The sequence below is a fragment of the Micropterus dolomieu genome, linkage group LG18 (assembly GCF_021292245.1).
Source record: "Micropterus dolomieu isolate WLL.071019.BEF.003 ecotype Adirondacks linkage group LG18, ASM2129224v1, whole genome shotgun sequence".
Lineage (NCBI taxonomy): Eukaryota > Metazoa > Chordata > Actinopteri > Centrarchiformes > Centrarchidae > Micropterus > Micropterus dolomieu.
In genome coordinates, this window is record NC_060167.1 from 1,605,940 (window position 1) to 1,613,564 (window position 7,625).

Here is a 7,625-nt window from a genome sequence, read left to right on the forward strand (position 1 = left end):
AGGGTATTATGTAATACCTAAATGTTTGTGTTGTTGTGCTGTGTCTCGGTGTTGTACAAAATGTTGTTGTGATTGGTTCTTATTGTTGCTTGGTTATCTGTTTGATCCTGTTATCTGACCCTGTCTTGACTAGGTCTCACTTGTAAAAGAGGTTTTAACCTCAATGTGACTTTCCTAGCTAAATAAGTAAAAGAAGAAAGGTGCCTCTGAGCGAGGAGACACAGAGACAGTAGAGACACAGAGCTACCGGTCAGACGACAGACGCCACCCTGCAGTCCAGACTGTTTTAAAGTCTAAGTCATCCACACGTGACCAATTCGCCAAATCTCAGATTATAATTATTTGTGGCCCAAATACTCCATTGAAGCAGTAAACTATAATTCCACCTTGTGGGTTGTGTTATTCTCTCACTGTCATAGACATTGACAGACACAGAGTGGGTCCACTTGATTACTATCACGGCATATCAGCTGGGCGAAGTTGATTCACATCAGGATGTTATGTGTGGCATCAGAGCGAGTGTCAATTGTGTGAGTCTTGATTTACATAAGAATGCTTACAAGCTGGTGTTTAGTAGGTATTAGACCAGGTTTAGACCAAGATGGCAGCGCGTTAACAATGCGAGGCTAAGCGTCTCTCCAGTTTTTGCAAATTAGCGGTATTTTACCTGCTCCTCACTGGACTGTTCATTCAGAACAGCACTGCTTTAACATCATACAGCAGACAGGAGCTTTTGGACACTGGTATACACAACTCTTGACAGTTTTATCGCTGATCTTCAACTCTGCCTACAGATCTCCAGAACATCGGAGTCTGTTCACTCCTCCTGGCCGGGCGGGAGTGCTCGCAGACCGTCGAGACCGTAAGCAAAGGCGGGGTACCAAAGAGGGCTATGAGCTAAGCTAAAGCTAACGCCGTATCGGCTCTCTCTACCCAGCATTTCCCGGTCTCTGGCGAACAAAATGGACGAACTCTGCATCACCAACATTAAATGGATTATGGACTCAAACATCATGATCTTTACAGAGACATGGTTAAACAGCGGTTTTCCCGGCAGTGCTACTGAGTTAGCCGGACGTCACACTCACGGTGCAGACAGGACTGCAGGCGGCTCCGGTAAGACCAGATGCGGAGGTTTGTGCATTTATATAAACAAATCATGGTGCACAAACTCTGTTATCACCGAGAGACACTGGTCACTGCTTATCTCCCAAGAGAACTCACATCAGTTGTAGTTACTGCTGTATACACACCACCGGACGCTAATGCTAAGCTTCCGATGAAAGAACTACATGCAGCCATTAGCAAACAGCAGACAACACACCCTGGGGCTGCCTTTATTGTTGCTGGTGACTTTAATCACTCCAACTTGAAGAAAGTCCTCCCCTGAATTCATCAATATATTTCCTGCCACACTAGAGAGAACAAGACACTGGATCAAGTTTATTCCAACATTGCTGAAGCTTACAAAGCTACACCTGTCCCCGACATAGGACAATCAGACCACCTCTCTCTTTTTCTCTACCCCAACTATTCACCACTCATCCAACGTGTGGAACCAAAAGTGAGGAATCATTCCCTAGACATGGAGATTCCTACTGTACACAAGGTATAATCCCCACAATAATCAAATTTGTACTATTGTACATATTGTATAGTTATTCATACCGTACTGCCATAGTCATAACCTTTTCATTGCCTGTATTTACCTGTAGCAATAGATCACCAGTTCATCCTGACGGGAACATGAAGGTCTGAACCACATTTCATCACACCAGTTCTTTCAAGCTGGATCAAAATGGCTGACGTTGCTTTCCCTGGAGCCAGTTGGAGAGAATGGAGGACAAATAAGAGACAGGTTATCAATCATCGGCTACACTCCGGCCAAACTGTCCTTCAGAGAGAAACTCGACCTCCACAGGGTAACCCCGTGTGAAATGCTCTCAACAGCTCTCATGATTTCAATAAGTAATTCACATCATCCCTTCCCCACTTCATCCAGTTCACTCTCTCCACTTTAATAGCTCTCGAAACAGCAAAACAACAACTCTTGACAGTCTCAACTTTTATTTTCTTTGCATGTCTTCCTGGAATAACCCGTGGCCGCAGAAAAAGTGCTGCTGTGACCTCTTCGTTCCTTTGGCCTTTTATTGGTTTGTTGCAATCAAGAAAACGAGAGCATTTTATTCGCCTGTTGTGGTCATTTCAGCTTTAGGTACATGTCTGCAAGTGAAGTTAAAAACCTTAAGACCTCAAGATAAATGTTGGAAATGTAAATATGAATTTTACTTTCACAAGAGAGGGGAATAAAGTGGACCGGAAATCCGTGCTTATGGTATAACCTGTAGAGAGAAGATTTTATCTCTTAATATTAAATGATTTAGTTAGGTTCATTAAATCAAAATAAAGGTTTACATCTGACCATCCAACTCTGCCTGCTACAAAACCAGGGGACAATCTTGTACAGCAGAGAAGTTAAAGGAATAGTTCAACATTTTTGGGAAATGCATTCACTTTCTGGCTGATTGTTAGATGTGAAGATATATGCTTCAGATATATACACCTTATAAATCTTGTTTCTTTGATCTGTACAAAAAACAATTAAACATTATATAACATGTTCATTTTTAAGCTTTCAGAGCCGGGTCCAGGTGGATTTAGCTATCGTTGGACTGAGCTAGTGACAGTAGCTCACAGAGTGTCTTACATTTTTTCCACTCCACCACTATTCCTCTGTCGTGGAGCAGTTTGTACTCCAACAAAGGAGGTTTACTGTATCTGCGCAGCTTTTGGGTTCACCGGTCGACATGCGTGCAATCACTGACTTTACGCACGCGTTTTGGCACCCACACCCCTGTGATGGTTCAGGTAAAGGTTAGGGGCTTCCAAGGGCTGTCAACGCCTTTAACACTAACATAGTTAGCTTGGGTGCTACTCACACTGTGGCTCGCTATCATAGCTAATGCTATTTTGATAACGTAGCTAACGCCATGTAGCTACACGTAGCTAACAACCTATGTTATTCACTAAAAACATAAATCAGTCGTATCTTGTTGTTTAATTTTTGTTTCACAGAGGATCCGAATGCTGGTCTCCTGGGTCAAGGTCAGGTCTATTGTCCCCCATCCACCCCAACTACCCTTACCGGAAATTTTTTTGGGGGAATTTTCGGGGCAAAGCTTTTGCCACGGCTAACATGCTAGCAAACGAGGAACATGCTAGTGCTAGTCGGTCACTTTCTGGGCAATTAACATCTGCCTGGCATTTTGCTCTCAAGATTTTAGACCAACTTAGACTTAACTGCAGACAGTTGTGAGTCGACTGCACACACTCTGTAGAGGAGCAGTTTAAATACTCTGACAGAGGAGGTCAGAAAAAACCCGGACGGTGCAACACAGCTACTAAGCCACGATAGCCTCCTCCATTTTGGACAAAGGTTGCAGGTTAGTCCAACAAAATGAAACTCAATGTGAAAGAATTGAGTGGGTTAACTGTCCATGTTGTGTTACATAAATATTTGTTGTGCGGGTGTGACCTGGGCTTTAACTGAACCTTTCCAGTATAGACAGCGTCAGAAAGCTTGATACTGTAAATCCAGGAAATGATGGTCTAAATATAAATATAATATATACATGCTCGGCGTGATTTCATCCCACAAATGTTTGAAGGTACTGTTACCGCTCCACGCACACACACTCACATTCATAAATAAACAGACGTACCCCCCTCCCCAACACTCTTGATATAGTCATCGCATTGTCTCTAAAACTTACACCCACATGCACAAACACATCGTTTATCTCACAGAGGGTGCAAAACAGATTATTTCCTCCTACACACACATGCAGACACACCAACACGCTACGCTTGTCATACCTGTTCAAAAAACCAATCTGCTTGTATTCAGTATTTAAAAATGCACGCCGACACACACGCACACTGGGTTTATTGGTGTGTGTCAGTCTCTGTACCACAGATCTATAAGCTTGATGGTTGACCCACAGCAGCCAGGACAGGATCGCCTCCAAATACACACTATTTAATGGGAGTTATCGCACAGCACCACGGTGGGGAGTCCATTTTCATTTTAATAAACCTTTTAAGAGCTTCTCGATTGTCATTTACTTTCATGCCTCTCTTCGTTTATGGCTGTAAGCTGTCGTTCGGTCTTTTATGAAGATCTACGAGCATCATAAAATGTGTTTAGGTTTTCTCGTCACTCTTACTGCCTTTCATGATTGTAATGGTGCTGGAGAGACACTGCTGTGATGTTGTCTATGAAAAAGACATTAGTCAAATCAGCACCAGGCGTCCCCAGTGTACAAATGTACACACAACCCTCACATGGGTGTGTATCCCCTCCTTTTCTCTCCCGCACTCTCAAAGACCTGAACTGTAATATCTGGATTATTATACTGAAATATTCATATTAATGTAACATTTTTTTAATTAGTTAATTAAAAAGTTGCATTCAGTTAGTTAAGGCAGGGTACGTTTTACAAGTGTACAAATAAGGCGTCACTTGTAGTAGACAAAATGAGAAAATCAAGATAGTTTATCATTAACACAAGGTTGTACAATGAAACAAAGAATTTAGGAGATAATTAAATGTACATATATAAGAATTGGGTAAAATATAAATTAAAGCAATACATTTAGTTATTTGCATACATGTATACACCCAGGAAATATTTCTGCAGTGCATTAAGCAGCTGGTTAATAACAAACTCCCTGAAATGTTCCTGCTGACACGTTGGAATTTATTATCATCCAGAGGAAATGTGGTTTACAGATTTTCTCAAAGCAAAGAAAGTTATCCATCATCTAAATGATCTCACTGCACTTTGTGGAAGAGTTATACAAAAACACCCAAAGTTAATAAGTGTTGGATCCTATTGTGTTGGAAGATTTAAATATTGAAGGTATCTGCTGTGTGTAAGATTAAGCACGGTGCATTAAAAAACTGGAGACTGTAGAAGCAACACACGCTGATGATAAGGTGTGTACGAACCCTAGACGACGTATTCTCTGTGATGTCACGCAGCAGTTGCTGAAGAGCCGTTGTGGAGCTCGATATTGGAGAAAGCTCCGGTCGTCGCCGTCTTGGCGGTACCTGACTCAGGCTAATCCCAAAATGGGAAAAAAGGTGGAACTGAGGCCAAATTAAGCCTGGTCTCTGAACCACCTCTTGGCGAGCCAAGTGAGAGGACACCCACCTGTTACTTAATGTGGAATAAACAGTTTAAGTAACTGATAGTTTTTTGTACCAGGTTGTACACATGTTTGTAAGCTTGTTTCAGCTGTATATTTGGGTATTTTAACATGAGGGTCGCAGCCTCAAGGGGCCATTTGAGTAACTGCAGGTTTGGCACCTCTGCATTGGCTTCATTTTTCACCCCCGGATGTTGCTGCTTGGTATAAACCACACTTACCCGCAAAGTCCACTGAAACCGCCTGCTTCGCGTTACGGCTGCACCACGGTTGCCGCAGCTAATCGCAGACATTCTAGTCAATGCTTGTGAGTCCACCAGACTAAGCATCCCAGACGCGTCTCTCCGCTCAGAGAATAGGTAGCTAGTCTATTTTTGACAGATCATAAAACAACATTAAACACAGTTAAAACAAGACAAGTGAAGATTTAGTAGACTTTCGGAGTTAGTCTCCAGATATACTTTACTTTGAGCTTAATGCTGATGTTGCTAACATTCTCACGGTGATAGTAGTAACATGTCGCTGAGGTAGTTGCCTACACACAGTAGGCATGCAGCGATTACCGGATTTCACTTTTAACCGCGCTTTAAAATGTCACGGTTTATTAATCGTTAAGGCTACAGCGAAAACAAAGTTACACGAGTGGTGCAGCAGCTTAAAGTGTCGTGCTTATCAGCGACATGGAGGCTATTACTGTTCACTGGCTAAACTGGCAGAGGGACCAAACTGTGAAGCTTTATTTCCACCAAAGTGCATTTCGGGTGCACCAACACTGACCAGGGCGTCACCTCTTCAGAAACTTGCCATTAAAAGGTTTCTGCTAAAGGAGCGAATACCTACGTTAAACTTGATGCAGCGCCCGCGGGATCACCACCCAGCTTTGCACGCCCAAGTAAAGGTAATACATAATAACTGAGTTAAATAACGTGGCATGTTGGAAGGGAATTAAATATAAACGTGTCACGATGCCGTAGCGGTGAGAGTCGAGCGTTCAGTGCAACGTAAACAAATAAAGCAGGTGTACCGCTGCACTATGAGGCCCCTTATTTTCCATGGCTTGTGCCGCGCCACGACAGTTTGTTGCTGCGTCAAGCAACCGCACGGCGAGCTCACATGCACGCCGCTGTCAAACACTGCATGAGAGATGCTCTCAATCATTTTCACTGAAACTTATGTTATGTATGGATGAGAGTTGATGACAATTTCCCCTGAGGGATAAATGAAGTTAATATTCCTCTCAAATTAATAACTTACATATTATATAAATATAATTGTTAAGTCATTACTAGTGTTGTTAAATTAATTAATGCATAATAATCGTGAAACCATGATAATTCCTCTACTATAATCATACCACACAGTGAAACGTTTACCTGATGATGACGCTAGATAAGTTATTACAGTTTATCCTGCAGAAAACATGCATGTCTCTAGAAAATATCATGGCAATTCATCCAACATTCAACACATGAACAAACTGCAGATGCTGGACTTTCTTACTTCAAGGACAGAACCTGGAAGCTGGGGTTTAACTCTCAGTTTTTTTGTAGAGGTCTGAGTGTGCTCCGCAGCCTAGCAGCCATTAAAATAGGCTTCTAGGTCTCAGCAGGAGGAAACACAAGTAAATATGCTCCATTAACAACACTGATCTGAAATTAATCTTAATGTGCTGTATGCTGCATTTTAAATCATCACCTTATCATTGTCAAACTAACTGATACCTTGGCGTAATGGCCGTAAACAAATGAAACCAAGGTTGAATGACTGATAGCTTCTGTCTCTCACCAGCAGGACTGTTGGTGGGAGCTGTTGAATCATTTATTAATAAGTAAAAAGCCTCCTGTTTTCTTTCCAAAAAGCAGATTCCCCCAAGTTTAGAGTTTAAACGCAGACACACTTTTGCTTGGCTGCTCTACAATGTCTAAATAAATAATTAGTGAAATGTTTAGCCTCCTGATGATCACAGATAATTTATTTTCATTGACAAAATGAGTAATTTATAGCTCTCTGGGGAGAAACTGTATAAAACTTCTTTATGCGCCTCTCATTCTTTTGTTTCATGAAAAATGCAGCTGAATTATAAATACATATTGAGGAAATGTCTTGCTCTAAAGTGCAGGTGTAGCTTCCTTATTCGACAGGTGGTGTTATGTATGTTCATTACAGACAAAAATCAGTGGTCAGTTAAGATTGTAAAGGTTGTATTATGTGTTTAAGGACCCACAGTGCACATTTAAGGTTTTTATATGTAAAAATTTACTTTCCAAATGCAGTGCTTTACAAGCTTAATGCAGACTGAGGCTATTGAACAAATATATATATATTGATTGATTAATTATTAAAAGTGTGGAGTCCATGTGTGGTTGTTTGTGTCAGCAGCATGTAAATATATCATCATTCAATCATCATCAAAG

At 41.5% G+C, this 7,625-nt stretch overlaps 1 long non-coding RNA gene across 3 annotated transcripts; it reads left to right on the top strand.

Annotated features, from left to right (window-relative positions):
• Positions 1 to 800: 800 nt before the first annotated feature.
• On the top strand, positions 801 to 2,186 carry LOC123956706. Of its 3 annotated transcripts, none has more exons than XR_006821603.1 (2): positions 801 to 1,609; positions 1,716 to 2,186. It is a non-coding gene; the product is annotated as an uncharacterized LOC123956706 (long non-coding RNA). The 3 variants fall into 3 exon arrangements; XR_006821604.1 differs by having other exon boundaries at positions 801 to 1,134; XR_006821602.1 differs by having other exon boundaries at positions 801 to 1,116.
• The last annotated feature ends 5,439 nt before the right edge of the window (positions 2,187 to 7,625 follow it).